This window comes from Phyllobates terribilis, unplaced genomic scaffold (genome assembly GCF_046119375.1).
Source record: "Phyllobates terribilis strain yellow unplaced genomic scaffold, ASM4611937v1 Scaffold_3__8_contigs__length_932513732, whole genome shotgun sequence".
Taxonomy (NCBI): Eukaryota; Metazoa; Chordata; class Amphibia; order Anura; family Dendrobatidae; genus Phyllobates; species Phyllobates terribilis.
The window spans coordinates 363,121,880-363,142,214 of record NW_027362763.1 but is presented as its reverse complement, the minus strand read 5'-3'; positions in this window follow the sequence as shown (position 1 = coordinate 363,142,214).

The following is a 20,335-nucleotide window of genomic DNA, read 5'->3' as shown; positions in this document are numbered from 1 at the left end:
TTGGCACTAAAAACAAAAAGAAACAGCGGCGAACCTGGACAGTGACAATTCACAGGAACAGTGACTGCTAAGCGTTCTTCATGTCAGGTGTTATGCAGTTTAGTCAGAAAAAAAAACATAAAATATATAAAAGGCAGGCTCCAATAACCATTAAACAGTGGGCTGTAGTCACAGATTCTCCCCCACCTGCAGCACATCGCTTCCCTGTCTAACCCTCCCCCTCCTGCAGCATATTGCTCACTGCTTAATCCTCCCTCTCCTGCAGCACATCATTCTCTTTCTAAATCTCCCCCCTCCTGACCTGCAGGACATTGCTCCCTGCCTAATCCTCCCCCTCTTGCAGTACATATTCACTGCCTAATCCTCCCCCTTCTGCACCACATTGCTCCCCTGACAAATCCCCTCTTGCACCTTATCACCCACTGCCAAATCCTCCACCTCCTGAAGAATATCTCGCTCCCTGCTTAATCCTCCCTCTCCTGCAGCACATCGCTCCCCTTCCTAAACCACCCCTTCCTGCAGCGCATCGTTCCCTGCTTAATTCTCCCTTTCTGCAGCACATCACTCCCTTCCTAATCTTCCCCTCCCTGCAGCACCGTGCTGCAGTACATCACTCACTTCATCTATATACAGGTTACATCTGCAGCACATCGCTCACTGCCTAATCCTCCCCCTCCTGTAGCACATAGCTCCCCTGCCTAATCCTCCACCTCCTGCATTATATCGCTCCCCTGTCTAATCCTTCTCCTGCAGCACATCGCTCCCCTGACCCCCTCTTATGTGACATCTTTCCTATCAGTTACACATGTGAAGTAACCACTGTCTCCTGTGAGCAGTGGAGAGCGAGGCTGAGAGCCAGCAGGCTCCACCCCTCCTTGTGACATCATCGTCCATCAAGACCAGGGGTGTCAAACGCCAAAATTAAAAGCTTGGACAAAGTCGCGGGCCAACCTTGATATTTATTAAACAAATGTCTACAATTGAGGAAGTTTCTTCTTATCATCAAATATACAGTAACTATCAACCTTTTCATATGGAAACAAACCTAAAGGGGCTGTCCTATGAACAAAATACATTTTAACCCCTTCCCAACATGTGCCGTATACATACGGCACATGTCGTTTCTCCTCCTTTGATGTGGGCTCTGGCGCTGAGCCCACATCTTTCCCGGCACATGACTTTTGATCTGATCAGCTGTCATGTGCCCCTAACAGTCGCAGGTGGAATCGCGATTAACATGTTAAATGCCGCTGTCAATGTCCAACAGCGGCATTTTACATGGCCGCGTCGGAAGTATGTCACTAGTCCCACCCATCAGAGCGCCCATCACATGATTGCGGCTTGCCAATGGGTTGGCATGACAACCCGGGTCTGCAGGAGACCCCTGTGGTTGTCATTGCTGATCTGCAATGAGGTCGGTGTTCATAGCAGATGAGCATTTATGTTACACATAACCGGGCTGAAGCCCTGCTGTGTGTACCACAGGCAATCAGAAGATCCCAGCTTCTAGTATCCCATGGAGACAATTGAAGAAAGTAAAAAGTGTAAAAAAATTAAAAAAATATAAAAGTTTAAATCATCCCCTTCCTCTCCATTCAAAACAAAACAAAAAAAATACACATATTTGGTACCACCGCATTCAGAATCGCCCTGATCTATAAATATATAAAAATAATTAATCCGATCGGTAAATGGCGTAACGAGAAAAAAAATCAAAATGCCAGAATTACGTTTTTTTGATTGCTGCAACATTGCTATAAAATGCAATAATGGGCGATCAAAACATTGTATCTACACCAAAATGGTATCAATACAAACGTCAGCTTTTTATTTATCTTTTTACAAACTTTGGATTTTTTTTCACCATTGAAATAAAAAAAGAACCTATACATGTTTGGAATCTACAAACTCGCATTGACCTGGAGAATCATAATGCGGGTCAGTTTTACCATATATTGAACGTGGTAAAAAAAAAAAAAAACAATTCTGGAATTGCACTTTTTTTGCAATTTCGCTGCACTTGGAATTTTTTTCCTGTTCTCCAGTACATTATATGGTAAAACCAATGGTGTCGTTCAAAAGTGCAACTCGTCTTGCAAAAAAAAGCCCTCACCTGGCCATATTGACGAAAAAATATAAAAGTTATGGCTCTGGGAAGAAGGAGAGCAAAAAATGAAAGCGCAAAAACAGAAAATTGCCCGGGGATGAAAGGGTTAATTAATAGATCTTAGCATAAAATATTGGAATACTATAATATGTTATCTAAGAGCAGTAATAAGCATATGAACCAATGGCCTAATTTAAATATGTAACCACAAAGGATAAAAAAAACTTGAATAATACAGATAATAAAGTATGATGCCAACAAAAGTGCCCCCCAAACACAGTAAGATATCCCCACAGTGAATTCCTCTACACAAAGGGTATGATGACCTCCCTCAATCCCCCCGACAAAGAATGGTGACCCCATCACAGTATAATTCACATAGTGCTCCATACAGTGTAAAGTGCCCCACATAGTGCTCTATACAGTATAATGCCCCCAAATAGTGTTCAATACAGTATAAATGGCCCCACATAGTCCTCCATACAGAATAATGGCCTCACATAATCCTCCATACAGTATAATGGGCCTCACGTAGTGCTCCATACAGTATAATGGGCCCCACATAGTCCTCCATACAGAATAATGGGCCCCACATAGTCCTCCATAGAGAATAATTGGCCCCACATAGTCCTCCATACAGAATAATGGGCCACGTAGTCCTCCATACATAATAATGGGCCTCACATAGTCCTCCATAGAGAATAATGGTTCTCACATTGTCCTCCATACATAATAATGGGCCTCACATAGTCCTCCATAGAGAATAATGGGCCTCACATAGTTCTTCATACAGAATAATGGGCCCCACATAGTGCTCCATACAGTATAATGGCCCCACATAGTCCTCCATACAGAATAATAGGCCCCACATAGTCCTCCATACAGTATAATGGGCCCCACATAGTCCTCCATACAGTATAATAGGCCCCACCTAGTCCTCCATACAGTTTAATGGGCCCCACCTAGTCTTCCATACAGTATAATGGGCCCAACATAGTGCTCCATACAGTATAATGACCCCACATAGTCCACCATACACTATAATGGGTCCCACATAGTCCTCCATACAGTATAATGGCCTCACATAGTCCTCCATACAGTATAATGGTCACAGATAGTCCCCCAAACAGTATAATGGGCCTTACATAGTCCTCCATACAGTATAATGGTGCTGCTGAGCCTGGCAATGCCCCCTTCCCATGGTCCCACATATTGGTCCATACAGTGTTGCGGGCCAGATATACTCATATTGAGGGTCAGATTTGGCCCGCGAACCAGAGTTTGACATGAGATTTAGACATGCCTCTGCTCCTGCACTGGCAGTTCACTTTCCTGTAGCAAAGATGGCGGCATCTGGACACGGCAGCCAGTGGGAGTAGTGATGAGAACATCCTGTATGATCTGTTGATAAACACGGAGTTGCCTCTGGAGCCCGATGTGCAGGTGAGCGGCCGATACCGGAGGGAGGTGATCTGTCCGCAGCTGCTCTCGGTGGGGATGACACACAGGTAGACGGGACAGGACATGTAGCACTATACTGAGGACGGTCAGTGCACCTGCTTAAAGGGGAATCACAGCAGATGTCTAATTGTGCCCATGGGAAAGCACTGTGGTGCACACTAGATCTGAGGACTGGGACATCTGCTGCTGAGCCTGGCAGCGCCCCCCTTCCCCAGCTACAGGCATGGCACTGTTTCTCACAGCCATATTTATATAATTCGGGGCTACCCCTTTAGATCTCCCGTGTGTCTTCGGAGTCTCATGGTTGGTCGCACTTAATATCTGCCCCGTCATTAGGTGGTTGATGTAGAAAACAATAGGTCTCATCTAGTAATAAAAATAATAAATAATTTGATGCCTCCCGGATCAGTGCCACTTCTTCAGACTCTTCCTCTTCCAGAGCAGGGCATCGTCTGGCAACAGGGCAGGGCATCGCCTGACAACAGGGCTGGGAATCGCCTGACAACAGAGCAGAGCGTCACCTGACAACAGGGCAGGGGGTCGCCTGACAACATGGCTGGGCATTGTCTGACAACACAGCTGGGCATCATCTGACAACAGGGCTGGGCATCGCCTGACAACAGGGCTGGGCATCGCTTGACAACAGAGCAGGGCGTCACCTGACAACAGGGCAGGGGGTCGCCTGACAACAGGGCTGGGCATCACCTGACAACAGGGCTGGGCATCGCCTAACAACAGGGCTGGGCATCGCCTGACAACAGAGCAGGGCGTCACCTGACAACAGGGCTGGGGGTCGCCTGACAACAGGGCTGGGCATCACCTGACAACAGGGCTGGGCATCGCCTGACAACAGGGCTGGGCATCGCCTGACATAAGGGCAGGGCATCGCCTGACAATAGGGCTGGGCATCGCCTGACAACAGAGCAGAGCGTCACCTGACAACAGGGCAGGGCATCGTCTGACAACAGGGCTGGGCATCATCTGACAACAGGGCAGGGCATCGCCTGAAAACAGGGAAGGGTATCTGACGCACCCCCTGGGGCCGTGGGGTACTCGGTAGCCGGGCCGGTCCTTTTTGGGTAGTCACGGTGGCAGTGACCCGGTCCGTGGCCCAGGGCGGTCAATAAAGAACAGTCAATTGGGAAATAAAGATTTGTGACGCCACCCCTGGGGCTGTTGGTGACGCAGCAAAGATGGTTCAGCTCTCCACGGGTAGAGCTAGGCCTCAGGGCAGTTAAATATGGGGTTTGAGATATTGGTGTTGTGGTGCAAGGCAGGTGACGCAGCAATTAAGTAAAGGACACAGCAGGGTGCGGTCTTCAGGTTTTTACTCACAGTTCTTATGGTATTCCAGGTTACAACTGCCAGATTATAATAGCCCACCGAGTCCTGTGTCCTCCGGGGAAGTGATCCAGCCAACTCTCAGATATCTTGGATGCACTTGAACGGGACCCCCTTTTTGTGTACCTTTCCAGGTCGTCTCTCTGCGCTGGCTCTCGCCCTCCTGCCCTGCACTTCACACACAGTGTCCCGAGCCAGTGGCCGCGGTCTTTGTTGGGCGATGTCCTTTCTGTCCCCTTTGTCCTATATGGCCACCTTTTCAGCGAAATGTGTGTGGTTTTTGGCTACAGCACTTGAAGATACCGCAACCTCCGGTTTGCTAGCTGAGTCTTGCAGTCCTCCACTAGTCTGGGGCCGGTCCCCAACTTGGACCTGATCCCTTCACGATCAGCGTGAACTCGGGCGCACGAGTGGACTCCGCACTTCCCGTGCCCCTAGGATCCTTTCTCTCTCTGGAGCCCTCCTCACTGCTCCGGTCCTCTCTCACTGAGCTCCTGCTCCTCGGACCCCTTCTAGATGTTTCTACCCTTCTTTTATACTCTTCTTTCAGTGCTCCCCTAAACTGCTTCCTCCATCCACCTCTTCTCCCTAGTTCCACCCTCCAGACAGGGACCGGGTCTGTGCTCTCCCTTAGGAGCAATCTGGACCTTCCCTAATGGAGTGGTGTAGTGTTGGATGTGAGTGTGTGGCTCCCAGGTAGTGCCTCCTCCTTACCTGAGAGTGGGGTACCACACCTCTGGCTGAAATGCAGTACCTCTGTGGCAACTGGACCCGCAGGGGCGCCACATATCATCTGACAACAGGGCAGGGCATCACCTGACAACAGGGCTGGGCATCGCCTGACAACAGGGCTGGGCATCGCTTGACAACAGAGCAGGGCGTCACCTGACAACAGGGCAGGGGGTCGCCTGACAACAGGGCTGGGCATCACTTGACAACAGGGCTGGGCATCGCCTAACAACAGGGCTGGGCATCGCCTGACAACAGAGCAGGGCGTCACCTGACAACAGGGCTGGGGGTCGCCTGACAACAGGGCTGGGCATCACCTGACAACAGGGCTGGGCATCAGCTGACAACAGGGCTGGGCATCGCCTGGCCACTGCATTGATCACATTCATCTAACCATGAGATTCTGTTTTGGTAAAAATAAAAAACTTTATTTTGTGCAAACATTTTGCGATTTCTGTGTTTTTTACTTCATCACATTTCTAAAAAGTAGGTAGAGGCGGCGTTTTCTGGCCAAGTTCTATGGATCCACTATAGTTTATGTCCGGATGTTGTGTAAACCATAGCAGGACTGAACCCGGCCCATGATTAAATGAAAGTTTGGTCTGAATAATAGACCAAAATGTTTCGCTTTTCTGGTTTGCCCATTGTAAATAAATCTCACTGTTTGCATGATTTTGGAGTGCAGAATTTACTTTCATTCATTTCCAGGACAGGATCCTATTCGTGCACCCGTTCTCAGAAGTGCCGTGTTTATCATATAACAATTTTGTACCCGGCTGTTCTGACTGTGGCACATGGATGGTGAGTGAGATGTGCCACGTTCATTAAGGGGCAAGAGCCGGATCGTGGGTTTGGGGTGTAATGCTACTGCAGATTTGTGATTGGCTGCTGAAATAGCCCTTAACCCCTTAATGACCTTGGGATAGTCCATTTTTGCATTTTCGTTTTTTGCTCCCCTTCTTCCCAGAGCCATACATTTTTATTTTTCCGTCAATATGGCCATGTAAGGGCTTGTGTTTTGCGGGACGAGTGGTAATATCGAACGACACCATGGATTTTACCATATCGTGTACTGGAAAAAAAATTTAAGTGCAGTAAAATTTCAAAAAAAGTGCAATTCCACAATTGCTTTTTTTACCATGTTCACTAAATGCTAAAAATGACTTGCCATTATGATTGTTCAGGTCATTAGAGTTCGTAGATACCAAACATATATAGGTTCTTTTTTATATGTGGTGAAAAAAAAATCCAAAGTTTAGAGAAAAAGATGGCGCCATTTTATGACATTTTTTGGGATCTGGGGCCGGGTGAGAGCTTATTTTTGCTCGCCGAACTAACGTTTTTATTGATACCACTTTGGGGTAGATAAGATGTTTTGATCGCCTGTTGTTGCATTTTATTGCAATGTTGCGGTACACCAAAAAAAGTAATTCTGTTTTTTTGATTTTTTTTCTTGTTAATGCCATTTACCAGTTGGATTAATTTAGTTTATATTTTGATAGATCGGGTGATTCTGAACGCAGCGATACCAAATATGTGTATTTTTTTATTGGATTTGTTTGAATGTTTGAAGGGCTCCAGCTCTGCTATGTGTAGCAGAAATCATCATCTCCTATGAACGCCGGCATCCATAGGACATCTGCAATGACAAGCACGGGCTTCTTCTGCAGATTCCCAGTTGTCATGCCAACCGATCGGCGCCCCGCGATCATGTGACAGGGGCATCGACGGACGGGGTTTGTGACTGGTATCCGGTTTGCGCAAGTTAAATTCCGCTGTCAGAGATTGACAGTGGCATTTAACATGTTAACAGCCGCGGGTGGATCACGATTCCACCCGCGGTTGTAAGGGGCACATGTGCCGAGAGATAAGCGGGCTTAGCATCGTAGCCTGCATTAAAGGGAGGGACACAAGCTATGACGTACCTATACGTCATAAGTCGTGAAGAGGCTAAATCCTCTGCACTGTGTATAGAACTACGGAGAGTAATCTATACATTGAAGCCAGACCCATAATTCGGACATGTACACCCAGCGTTGTGTTTCCAAAAATACCTGGATGATTTGTTGATTTGTGAGACGGTGCCGCTGAGTGGGAAAATGGGAGGCTGGGGCGTCTGGGCAGGTGTGTGGGATCGTAACATGAGCGGCTCCAGAGAATCCCTGTAAGTTAAATATCCTTCACAGCACTGGTAATGTAACACACAGCTGATTTTCCACAAGTGACTTTTCGGCATAAATTCTTTCTATTTTACGCTCTATGGGAGCATTTCTTTGAGTATTTTGGTATGGTAAAGGCCACATGAGCTTTTATCACGAGTTTCTGCAGGTGTTTTAAAAAATAAAAACCGAGTAAAAACAGTGACGTAAAGGAAATCAATCAACAGGTTTTTGCTGTACAGCATGCTGTTGGGGCAGAGAACTTGATTCCAGCTATGTGACACTTGCTCACTGATAAGGTATTTATTTTGATACTTTAAAATGAATATGGGAATATTTGCCTAAAAATATGAAAATATATTTTGCTTTTGTTAACAAATTAACAAACTTTGACATGAATTTAATTTCACTGTATTCTTTTGGCAATATTTAAATGTGGTGAGAAAACAATTTCTAATGAATGCTATTATGCATAAATTACCATGTCTTTGGCTTTTTATATCCCACTGTATTCTCGACTGTTAACAATTCTATGCCTTTTAATGGCCTATAATATCACAAAAATGTAATACTATCGCAAGCCTGTCTGGAAACACTAAAGAATAGTCCTTACCAAGGAAACGAGGTCATGTAGCTGTTTAGCTCATTTCACACTGATTACACTGAATGGCTACCAATTTTTGTTGACATACTGTACATAGATGACTGAATCACCACATTTTCCCATGCACGTTAATCTTTTTCTCTGTTGATCCTTGATAACGAGATACTGGCATTTGTATTTAGTACATTGATGTTAATTGATTTATCTTTGTAGCAACCGCACATGTTCTATTTTCTGTTTTCCCTTTCTAAGTGACTACAAAAGAGTTAGCGCAGTGTAGATTCGCTGTTGATGTCAGGCAATCTGAACACAGTGATTTCTGTTGTTATTTTGCTATTGCAGTTCTTAAGGTCTTTTTAGAAGTCACAGTTCAGCATCCGTAAATGACTGTCATCTGTTTTATATTTGGCAAATCTTTCACTTTTATGTTTATCTTAAAAAAACAGTTTAGATACTGTTGTTTTTTACATACTTTGCATGAGTCAATAGTCAAATATAATAAACTTTGATATATCTTATCAGAGAAATATGCTTCTTTCTCAACTTATGAACCATTTATTCCCTATCTCCGGACAGCTCGTTTTGTTGCCTGCAATGACAAGCCTGAAAGTAGATCGATGTTGTCTGAGCCTCTGAGCCACAGGCAGCATTAATCAGACACTAGTTGCAGTTATGTATGTTTTTGTAGAAGGTACCCCAAAATGTACATATATAAATTCCGAATATTAATTACTAATGTCAACTTAGACTATTAATAATTAATATACAAATATTAGTGATGCCTTAACGTTATCTGTTCCTTATTAGTGATGAGCAAGCACTGAAATGCTCGGGTACTCGTTGCGCGGGTCGAGTAAATTAGAAAGATCGAGTGCTTTGTCCAAGTAACGAGCCCAATGTTAGGCTGCGTACCCACAATGCGTCCCCAATGATAATCTGCATGTGCTGTGCACATGCTGGGGAAATTTCCGCTGCGGATTATCATTGCGGAAATATCCGCAACATGTCCATTATTTTTGTGGAAACGCGGCGCAATTGCCGCCATTGACTTGCATTGAATCGCTACATGCGGATATTAAGCGATTCAATGTGCGGATGGTACCCGGGTCTGGAGAAGAGGAGACTCTCATCCAGACCCGGGTACCATAGTACCTGTTAAAAAAAAGAATTTAAAATTAAAAATATACATTATACTCACCTTCTGATGACCTCCAGTCTCCTGTACGGTGCGTCCTGGCTACCCGGCGGCTCGTGATGGTGTAAAAGGACCTTCCATGATCTCATTTAGTCATGTGACAGGTCGCACGAGCACTGATGTCGGCGGTCGAATGACCTGTCACATGACTAAATGACGTCATGGAAGGTCCTTTTACACCACCGCGAGCCGTACAAGAGACCGGACGCCCCGGAGAGAAGACCGCGGGCCATCAGAAGGTGAGTATAATGTTTTTTTTAAATTTTTTACCATTTTTATTCTTTTTTTTAACTATTAACTTGGTCACACTATATAAATCCATGCCGATATATATAGTTGTCAAGCACTTTTCCAAGTGATGCTAAAATCGTTTGGAAAAGCGCTTGATAACCCGCATGCGAAAATGCATACAAAAACGCTTGACAAACGCTTCTACCTGGCAGGAAAAACGCATGTAATATCCGCATGTGTTTTTCCTGCCAGGGAGATGCAGAAAAAATCAGCAGCATTTCTGCATCGTGGGCACGGTCTGCAGAGGGCCTATAAATTGCCCAAATCGATGGGAACAGTGCTCAAATGACATGGGAACAGCATAAGGAAGATCCCTGGAAGCATTTCTGACTCCCAGGTCACTGCTGTCAACAATGTTGTCAGAGGTATTACGCCACTCTTACGGACTCACAATAAAACATACAAAAACGAAACCAAAATGGATTTTCCTGGGAAATATGTTAAGGAACATCCTTCCCAGGGTAATGACTTGTATATAAGGCAAAATAAATAACCAAAAACAAAAATGCTCCTCCACACCTTGGGCTATGTTCACATGTAGCTTTTTTGATGCGATTTTGCACTTTTGCATTGCTTTCAACCCTGATAAATGCATTCACCAGGAAATGTTATTTTAATATTTTACGACCTTATCTGGTCATGTGGTGTGTGAAACATCATCAGACACATCCTGTTTCATTTACGAAGGAGGGATTGTGAAAGTCACAAACACTATTTTTACAGCCTTACTATTCTCAAAGGGCCAGCAGTCGGCTATGCTTTGTTGTTCCCATTATAAAAAAGTGGGTCTCCTATACTATTATTGCATATGCAGTGACTGCAAGGGCTGCCAAAAATTTGGACACCCCCAATACTTCTTTGAAGAGACATAGAGGTATTGGGGTATATGGCCAGAGGACTTTCCCTCTATAAGGCACTTCCTCCAAAATGGAGGTGCCTGTGCAAGGTTGTTTTGTGTGCTAACACTTTTCTCAGCCCTCAGGTCCCGCTGCCTGTCAATCATACCCGCCAGTCTATCTAACAGTCCAGCCCACCAGTCTGTCTAACAGTCCAGCCCGCCAGTCTGTCTAACAGTCCTGCCCGCCAGCCTGCCAGTTACCTGCCATGCCCGCCAGTCTGCCTACCTGGAGCACCTGCCAGTTACCTGCCGTGCCCGCCAGCCTGCCTACCTGGTGCACCTGCCAGTTACCTGCCGTGCCCGCCAGCCTGCCTACCTGGAGCATCTGCCAGTTACCTGCCGTGCCCGCCAGCCTGCCTACCTGGAGCACCTGCCAGTTACCTGCCGTGCCCGCCAGCCTGCCTACCTGGAGCACTTGCCAGTTACCTGCCGTGCCCGCCAGCCCGCCTACCTGGAGCACCTGCCAGTTACCTGCTGTGCCCGCCAGCCCGCCTACCCGGAGCACCTGTCTGGCTATCAGCCTTATCCGCCAGCTTGCCTACCCGGAGCACCTGTCTGGCTACCAGCCATACCTGCCTGCTTATCTACATGGACCACCCGCCAGCCTTCCTGCCGTGCTCATCTGCTGTACCGGTCAGCTCCTGTCATCTGACCCGTGGGACTCACCTGCTGTCACACAAGGTCGGCCCCATAGTGGCACCTGGTTCACCTGCCCGATCCCTTCCTGGTTCATGGAGTTGACTAAGCCGCCGTGTGACCTAGGTCGGTCCGAGTAGCCACTTAGTTACGCTCCTCTGGTCCCTCCTTGCACCGAAGCACAGAGGTTCCACCACCCAGACCTGTAACAGTATGCAGTGAGTCCAACGGCGACCAAAATTTGGGAAAAACGCCACTAACAATTAGAAATGAGCGTTGTTCTACTCGAACTGTTCGCCAATCTCAAATTCGAGCTGTTTTGGGCGGTGTTCGAGCCGTTCGGCGAACACGAACAATTTGAGAAAAATTCGGCTGTTCGAGGTTATGTTCGATAACTGTTCGTGCACCAAAATCATAACTGGATTTTTCCTCAGTAATGATGAAAATTAATGTTAATACGCAGTTTGAGTGTACAGCGGGGTGGGGGGAGGGGCAGGGGATGGATCTCTGCAGGAACAATGAAGATCTCCATTTTTTTTTCTCTTTCCCGCATTTGCAGTGGGGAGGTGCAATCTGTCAGCCTATCAGCAGCGCACACACGGAGCGAAGTGCTTTTTTTCACACAAGCAAGGGCATGTGTCATTGGCAGTGTATGTCACATGTCCTTGCCCTATAAGACCAAGCCATTTTCCCCGTCGCCACCATTTTCTCACTGCTGCAGCTGCGTGTTAGACGGCACCGCTGTTGCTGTGTGCGCTATACCTTGTTAATTTCAAGCCAATTTTCGCACAAATATACAGATAGCTTGGGAGTAGGGAATAGTTGTGATTGCAGTCCTTTTAAGGACTAGGTTACAGCATTTCCTACGACTTTTATCAGGGAGGTCTGTGCACTTAAATAGATAGGTTGTGGGAGTAAAGACTAATTGTAATTGGAGTCCTTTTCAGGACTAGGTTACATGAGTTCCTATCAGTTTTTGCCAGGCAGGTCTGTGCCAGTGCTGTGCAAGTTTTTTTCACAGCATTTGGCTGAATCTAGCAAAGCTAATCCTTTTTGGCCTATTGCAGAGTGTGTTAGTCAGTGGAGTAGCCTATCTGTGTTGCAAGATATAACACCTGTGTATAGAATACCATTTTTTTTACTGCACCTAGTGAAGTAAAATCTTTTGGGCATAGCATCATTCTATTAGTCCATCTATACTGACCTCCATCAGGTTGCAAACTGAATATAATTTTTTTCTGCATCTAGCTCTGAAAAAATATTTGGGCTTCTAGCAGTGTGTGGGACTTGGTCTATTAGTCCATCTATACTGACCTCCATCAGGTTGCAAATTAAAAATAATTTTTTTCTTCATTTAGCTCTGAAAAAATATTTGGGCTTCTAGCAGTGTGTGGGACTTGTTCTATTAGTCCTTCTATACTGACCTCCAGCAGGTTGCAAATTGAATATAATTTTTTTCTGCATCTAGCTCTGAAAAACTAGTTGGGCTTCTAGCGGTGTGTGGGACTTGGTCTATTAGTCCATCTATACTGACCTCCATCAGGTTGCAAATTAAAAATAATTTTTTTCTGCATCTAGCTCTGAAAAAATATTTGGGCTTCTAGCAGTGTGTGGGACTTGGTCTATTAGTCCATCTATACTGACCTCCATCAGGTTGCAAATTAAAAATAATTTTTTTCTGCATCTAGCTCTGAAAAAATATTTGGGCTTCTAGCAGTGTGTGGGACTTGGTCTATTAGTCCATCTATACTGACCTCCATCAGGTTGCAAATTAAAAATATTTTTTTTCTGCATCTAGCTCTGAAAAAATATTTGGGCTTCTAGCAGTGTGTGGGACTTGGTCTATTAGTCCATCTATACTGACCTCCATCAGGTTGCAAATTAAAAATAATTTTTTTCTTCATTTAGCTCTGAAAAAATATTTGGGCTTCTAGCAGTGTGTGGGACTTGTTCTATTAGTCCTTCTATACTGACCTCCAGCAGGTTGCAAATTGAATATAATTTTTTTCTGCATCTAGCTCTGAAAAAATAGTTGGGCTTCTAGCGGTGTGTGGGACTTGGTCTATTAGTCCATCTATACTGACCTCCATCAGGTTGCAAATTAAAAATAATTTTTTTCTGCATCTAGCTCTGAAAAAATATTTGGGCTTCTAGCAGTGTGTGGGACTTGGTCTATTAGTCCATCTATACTGACCTCCATCAGGTTGCAAATTAAAAATAATTTTTATCTGCATCTACAGTACCTCTGAAAAAATATTTGGGCTTCTAGCAGTGTGTGGGACTATTTGTATTAGTCCATCTATACTGACCTCCATCAGGTTGCAAATTCAAAATAATTTTTTTCTGCATCTAACCCAGCCAATAGTTTTGGCCTAATACCACAGTTTGGCCACTCAGCTCTGCTCGGTTACCATCCATTGTTTTTTTGTGCAAACAACTCCAGAGTTGTGAATTAGTTAACCACCAAAATGAGTGGAAAAAGGCCTGCTGCTGGTGGAAAGGGGAATAGGCGTGTTGGGAAGGGGAAAAAAGGTTGTGTCCGTGGGGTAGGTGTTAAAGCAACAGTAACATCTGCAGAAGAAAGACCATCTTCCAGCCAATCTAAAATGTCTACTTCTTTTAGCGGACAATGTGATAAGATCCCTTTCTTACGGCCACGCCAATCGCTACAAATTCCAGATGAGGCACAAAAACAGCAGGTGCTTCAACGGATATCAAGTGCTCCTTTAAGTGGGCTCTCCTCCACATCAACTTCAACATCACAAATACTCCAGTCCTCAAAGGTGTCACCCAAATCGCACTTGCTTCCTCACAGCTCCCAAATCTCCAGCTGCCGGTCTGAGTATGAGGTAGAACAGATGGTTGAGTCTGCAGAGCTGTTTACTCATACTATAGCCTGGGAATCAGAGGTCGACTCCAGCGCTTCTGTGAATCCAGACGAGGAAATGATCTGCACTGATGCCCAGAATCTTTATGAGTCGGATCCAGGACCAGACGCAGAAGGTTCTGACCATAATGTAGACCCTCATTCCCAAACTGTAACTCCTGTTGGTGGAGACAATGAGGAAGACGATGATAAGACTCAAATACCTGATTGGAGCGACAACTTTAGTTTTTTGTCAGGGCAGGAACAGGTTGGCTCTGAGGACGACGGGTGTGATAACGCACAGGGTGATGATGATGAGGTCGGAGATCCCACTTACTGTCAACCCACAGTCAGCCAAGAGATGAGGTCAGCAGAGGAGGTGGAGGAAGATGCTAGTGACGACGAGGTCAGGTTGCGCCTTCCTGGACAGAGACGTAGTACTGGAAGCACGTCAACAACTGCATCCTCAAACACAACTCTGCCTCTCACCACAAGTCGTGGTGGCTCTTCAGGTCGCATGGGTGCTAAGCCTTGCATAGCCTGGGCATTTTTTCAGATCGATAAAGATGACCCAACTCGTGTTATCTGTAACATTTGTCAGCAAAAGCTAAGTAGAGGCCAAAAAATACATAGTTTGAGTACTTCATGCATGAACCGGCACATGGACATGAAGCATAAGTTGCAGTGGGAAGCTCAGTGTGCTACAATGCGGCCTAGCCGGCCGGGCCAATCACCGTCTGCCATATCTTGTGCATCCGCGGCCTCTTCATCCTCTGTGACTGGGGGGACAGCAGTCACACCTGTTTTGGGGCGCAGACCTGCCACCTCTTTACCCGCAACAGCCAGCGTGATTGGCAGGTCATCATTTTCTTTGGAGGTGGTAACACCAGCTGGTGTTGAGCGCTGTCCGACATCGATAGCACCACCTTTGGATCAAGACAACCTAACATGTCCGCCTGCATCTTCCTCACAGACCGGCAGTTTGCCGGGGACACCCTTATCAACCCCGTCTAAGCACAATAGCCAGCCCTCGGTCCCTCAGATGTGGACAAGTAAAAGACCATTTCCTCCTAGCCATGAGAAAGCTAAGAGGTTGAATTTCACCATCTGCAAGCTCTTGGCTACAGAAATGCTGCCTTTCCGCCTGGTGGACACAGAGGATTTTCGAGACCTTATGTCCGTCGCAGTGCCCCAGTACCAGATGCCCAGTCGGCACTACTTCTCAAAGAAAGGTGTGCCTGCGCTCCACCAGCATGTCGCACACAACATCACCGCTTCTTTGAGAAACTCTGTGTGTGACAGGGTGCATTTCACCACAGACACTTGGACGAGTAGGCATGGACAGGGGCGTTACATGTCGCTGACTGGGCACTGGGTAACTATGGTGACAGCAGGACAAGGGGCTGCTGTCCAAGTCTTGCCGTCCCCACGAGTTGTGCGTCAATCCTCTTTATGTCAAAGTTCCTCCACTGCTTCTGCCTCCTCAACCTCCTCTCGGTCTTCCACCTGCACCCAAAGCCTGTCTGGTCATGCCACAAGCTTTCTAACTGCGCAGAAGGGATCCTGCACACCTCCTTACTATGCTGGCAGTAGGGCTCAACGTCATCAGGCGGTTTTTACATTGAAATGTCTGGGAAATGTGAGTCACACAGCTGAGGAGTTGTGGTCAGCTCTGGAGAACCAATTTCATGAATGGTTGTCTCCACTGGACCTGAAACCAGGGAAGGCCGTGTGCGACAATGCTGCAAACCTGGGTGCGGCCCTTCGCCGGGGCAATGTCACACACGTGCCTTGTATGGCTCACGTGTTGAACCTGGTTGTCCAGCAATTTTTAGCCCACTATCCCAGACAAGATGGCCTTCTGCAGAGGGCACGGTCGCTGTGTGCTCACTTCTGCCGTTCGCATCCCGCAGCTCAGCGACTTACATCTCTACAGAAGTCGTTGGGCCTGCCACTTCACCGGCTAAAATGCGATGTGCCTACCCGGTGGAATTCAACTCTGCACATGTTGCAGCGACTGTGGCAGCACCGACAAGCCCTGGTGCAATACGTTCTGACGTATAGCCTGGGCCAACGAGATTCAGAGGTGGGGCAAATCACGCTGGAGGAGTGGTCTCAGATCAGGGACCTATGCACCCTTCTGCACAGTTTTGAAATGGTGACGAAGATGTTCAGTGCTGACGATGCCATTATCAGCATGACTATTCCGGTGATTTACATGCTGGAGCACATGTTAAACAGAATTCGGAGTCAGGTGGTGGCACAAGAGGAGGTGGAGGAAGTAGAGGAGGAGGAGTTGTATGCGGAAGGGCTAACATCTGCAAGGTCCAGACGGTCGGCAGCACCAAGGCGGCAGGCATGTGAGGGTGGGGGAGATGGTTTTACCAGGGCGCATGGTAGCAGCCAAACTAGTGAGGAAGGTGCAGGAGCCCAGGAAGAAGTGGAGGACGAACTGATGGAAGACTCATCAGATGAGGGAGACCTTGATCACATTTCTGTTGTGCGAGGTTGGGGGGAGAGGACAGAGGAAGGAAGCATGATTGTTACCTCGCCACCAACACAACAGGGACTTGGTGCTCCTGGATGCACAACACACATGAGTGCCTTCTTGCTGCACTACCTGCAACATGACCCTCGAATTGTGAGAATTAGAAATAATCCTGACTACTGGGTTGCCACACTGTTAGATCCCGGGTACAAAAGTAAATTTGCAGAAATTATTCCTGCCATAGAAAGGGATGCACGCATGCAGGAGTATCAGCAGAGACTGTTGCAGAATCTTACATGTGCTTTTCCACAAAATACCAGTGGTGCACGTAGTGAATCTCACAGTTCCAACTTGCCAACCGTGGGACCGTCAAGTGTTCAGCACTCAAACCGTAACAGAACCACAGTATCTGCTGGTAACATCAATTTTGCGGAATCATTTCACCACTTTTTTAGCCCATCCTTTGCAAGGCCACAGGAGACAAGAAGTCTGACACAGTCAACGCCTAGAGACGATGGTACAGGAGTATCTCCAAGTAAACATTGAAGCCACGACTGTGTCACTGGACCCTTGCTCTTTTTGGGCTTCCAATCTGGATAAATGGCCGGAGCTAGCCACTTACGCCTTGGAGATCTTGTCATGCCCCGCAGCCAGCGTTCTGTCTGAACGTGTGTTCAGCGCTGCTGGTGGTGTGCTGACAGATAAGCGCACGCGGCTCTCCACTGATAATGTAGACAGACTCACGTTCATAAAGATGAACAAATCATGGATCCGAAACGACTTTTCTACCCCTGTGTCATCCTGGGGAGAGTAAAAGCTTGATGATTGGTTAAAATCACCCTACCAACCGTTTTAAGCTTTCAAATTACTAATCATGTTTATCTGTATCTTGACTGGAAAATAATTTGGGCTTTGTAGCAGTGTGCAGCACTGATCCTATTAGGCCATCTATACTAAAGCTTCACCAGATTTAAAATTAAAAATAATTTTTAGCTGCATCTAGCCCGGAAAATAATTTTGGGGCTCCGAGATGCGCAAGGCATATAAGTGCCTTCTTGCTGCACTACCTGCAGCATGACCCTCATATTGTCAGAATTCGAAGTAATCATGACTACTGGGTTGCCACACTCTTAGATCCCCCAAACTTTTCGATCAACCTTTTCATTTTAATAAAGACCAAAAAAATGGTCATTTTTGAAATTATAAGCATTAGCAGGTTGTTAGAAACTGAAATCAAACAGTTTTCAACTCAAAACTTTATTCTAGGTGATGTTACATTTTCACATAGGACCCCTTGTTCGAAAGGAGCTTCTGAACTCTCTCGTCCATTGAATTTGTCAGGTTTTGGATGGTTTCTGCTTCAATTGTTTTGCATGAGGACAGAATACCCTCCCAGAGCTGTTGCTTAGATGTGAACTGCCTCCCGCCATCATAGACACTCCTTTTAATGATGCTCCAAAGGTTCTGAATGGGGTAGAGGTCAGGGGAGCATGGGGGTCACACCATAAGTTTGTCCCCTTTTATGCCCATATCAGCCAGAGATGCAGATGTTTTATGTGCAGCATGAGATGGTGCATTATCATGCAGAAAAATGATCTTGCTGTGAAATACACGGTTCTTCTTCTTGAACCATGGCAGGAAGTGCTGTTTGAGAAAATCCACATACATTATGGAGTTCATCTTTAGCGCCTTCAGGGATCCTAAAGGGGCCGACAATCTCTCTCCCCATGATTCCAGCCCAAAACATTACTCCACCTCCTCCTTGTTGGCGCTGTAGCCGTGTTTGCGTGGGGTGTCCATCAACCAGCCATCCTCCACTCCATCCATCTGGACCATCGAGCGCTGCACGGCACTCATCCGTGAACAAAACAGTTTTGAAATCAGTCTTCATGTAATGTTTGGCCCACTGGAGCCGTCTCTGCTTGTGTGAAGTGGATAGAGGAGGTCGACAGGATGGCGCATGCACAGCTGCAAACCTCTGAAGGACCCTGCATCTTGTTGTTCGGGGGACGTTGGAGGCACAAGCAGCTTCAAAAACTTGTCTGCTGCTATGACAAGGCTTTTTTGCCGCTGCTCTTTCAACCTGACGTAATTGCCTGTAGGAAAGAGTCCTCAATTTGCCCTTATCAGCACGCACACGTGTGTACTGTGAATCAGCTACATACTTCTTGATTGCCAAGACACTTCATCCTGATCATCGCACAATGTTGATTGTAGTCATGCCTTGACCTAAACACTCCACAATTTGTTGCTTCTCAGCAGCCGACACATCCTTTTTCTTTCCCATTTTGGCAGAAAATGTAGGCTGCTTAATAATGTGAGAGAGCCTTCTTAAGTAGTCTTGCCTTTCATTGGACACACCTGCCAAACTAATTAGCACAGGTGTCTGCAATTGCTTACAGTGATATAAAGAGCCCTGACACACATCACCATCAATGAGTTTAACTGACAAACAAACAAATTCTTCCCTTATCACTCCTAAACACTTTTTGTCTAATAATTTGGAACGCAGTGTACATGTGCTTTTCCACAAAACACCAGTGGTTCACGTAGTGAATCTTACAGTTCTAACTTGCCAACCGTGGTCTGTATGGAGTTGTTCAATAAAGGGCCCAAAATTAAGATAACATAGATGGGAGAGGTCTCTATGAATAGGAATTCCTAAGTATTTGATACTCTGTGAGGGCCAGGCAAAGGGAAAGTTGGACTGGATGGAATCCTATATGGATTTGGGGAGGGAGACATCGAGGGCCTCAGACTTCACTGCATTGATTTTAAAATTTTACCATGTAACAAAGTGATCTATTTCAGCCATAACAGCATGGATGGATATATGTGATTGAGTGATATATACTAGGACATCATCAGCAAATAGAGAGCACTTGTACTCGGTGCCTCCCACCTCAATCCACATAATATTGGGGTTATGGCGAATTGATGAGAGCAGGTGCTCCGTCACTAGGATGTATAAGAGAGGGGACAGAGGACATCTCTGCCTTGTCCCATTGGTGATTGTGAAAGGTGATGAAAATGTTCTGACGCACCCCCTGGGCCTTGGGACACCCGGAGCCGGACCCTTTTTGGTGGATGCTGGTGGTTGTAGTCTTCGTGGCGGCGACCCAGTTCCGTGGCTCAGGGCGGTCAAACCAGTGGCGGAACTATTTATGTGGTTTTCATGTTTAAATGTCCGACTACGCCACCCGTGGATTGCGGTCAGAGTGAACCGCCGCTACAGGGCAGACCACTGAGGCTGGTGTTGTGGGTGCAGCAGAGCGTAGCATAACTCCCCACGGGAGGAGTATAGCCTCAGGGCAGTGTATGCGGAGGATGGGGGTGATGGTGCAGGGCAGCAGCAGTAACGACACGGAGTCAGTGATGCAGTTCAGGGCCTTTACTCACAGTTCTTATTATCCAGACCACGTCTGCAGGTAACGGCTGCCCACGTCGTACTGTGCTCACCAGGTGAGGGGCTCAGACAACTCCCAGATAACTTTGGAGCACTTCACAGGACCCCCTTTGTGTGTCCTTTGTCTGGCCTTTCTTACCAACACTTCTGTCCG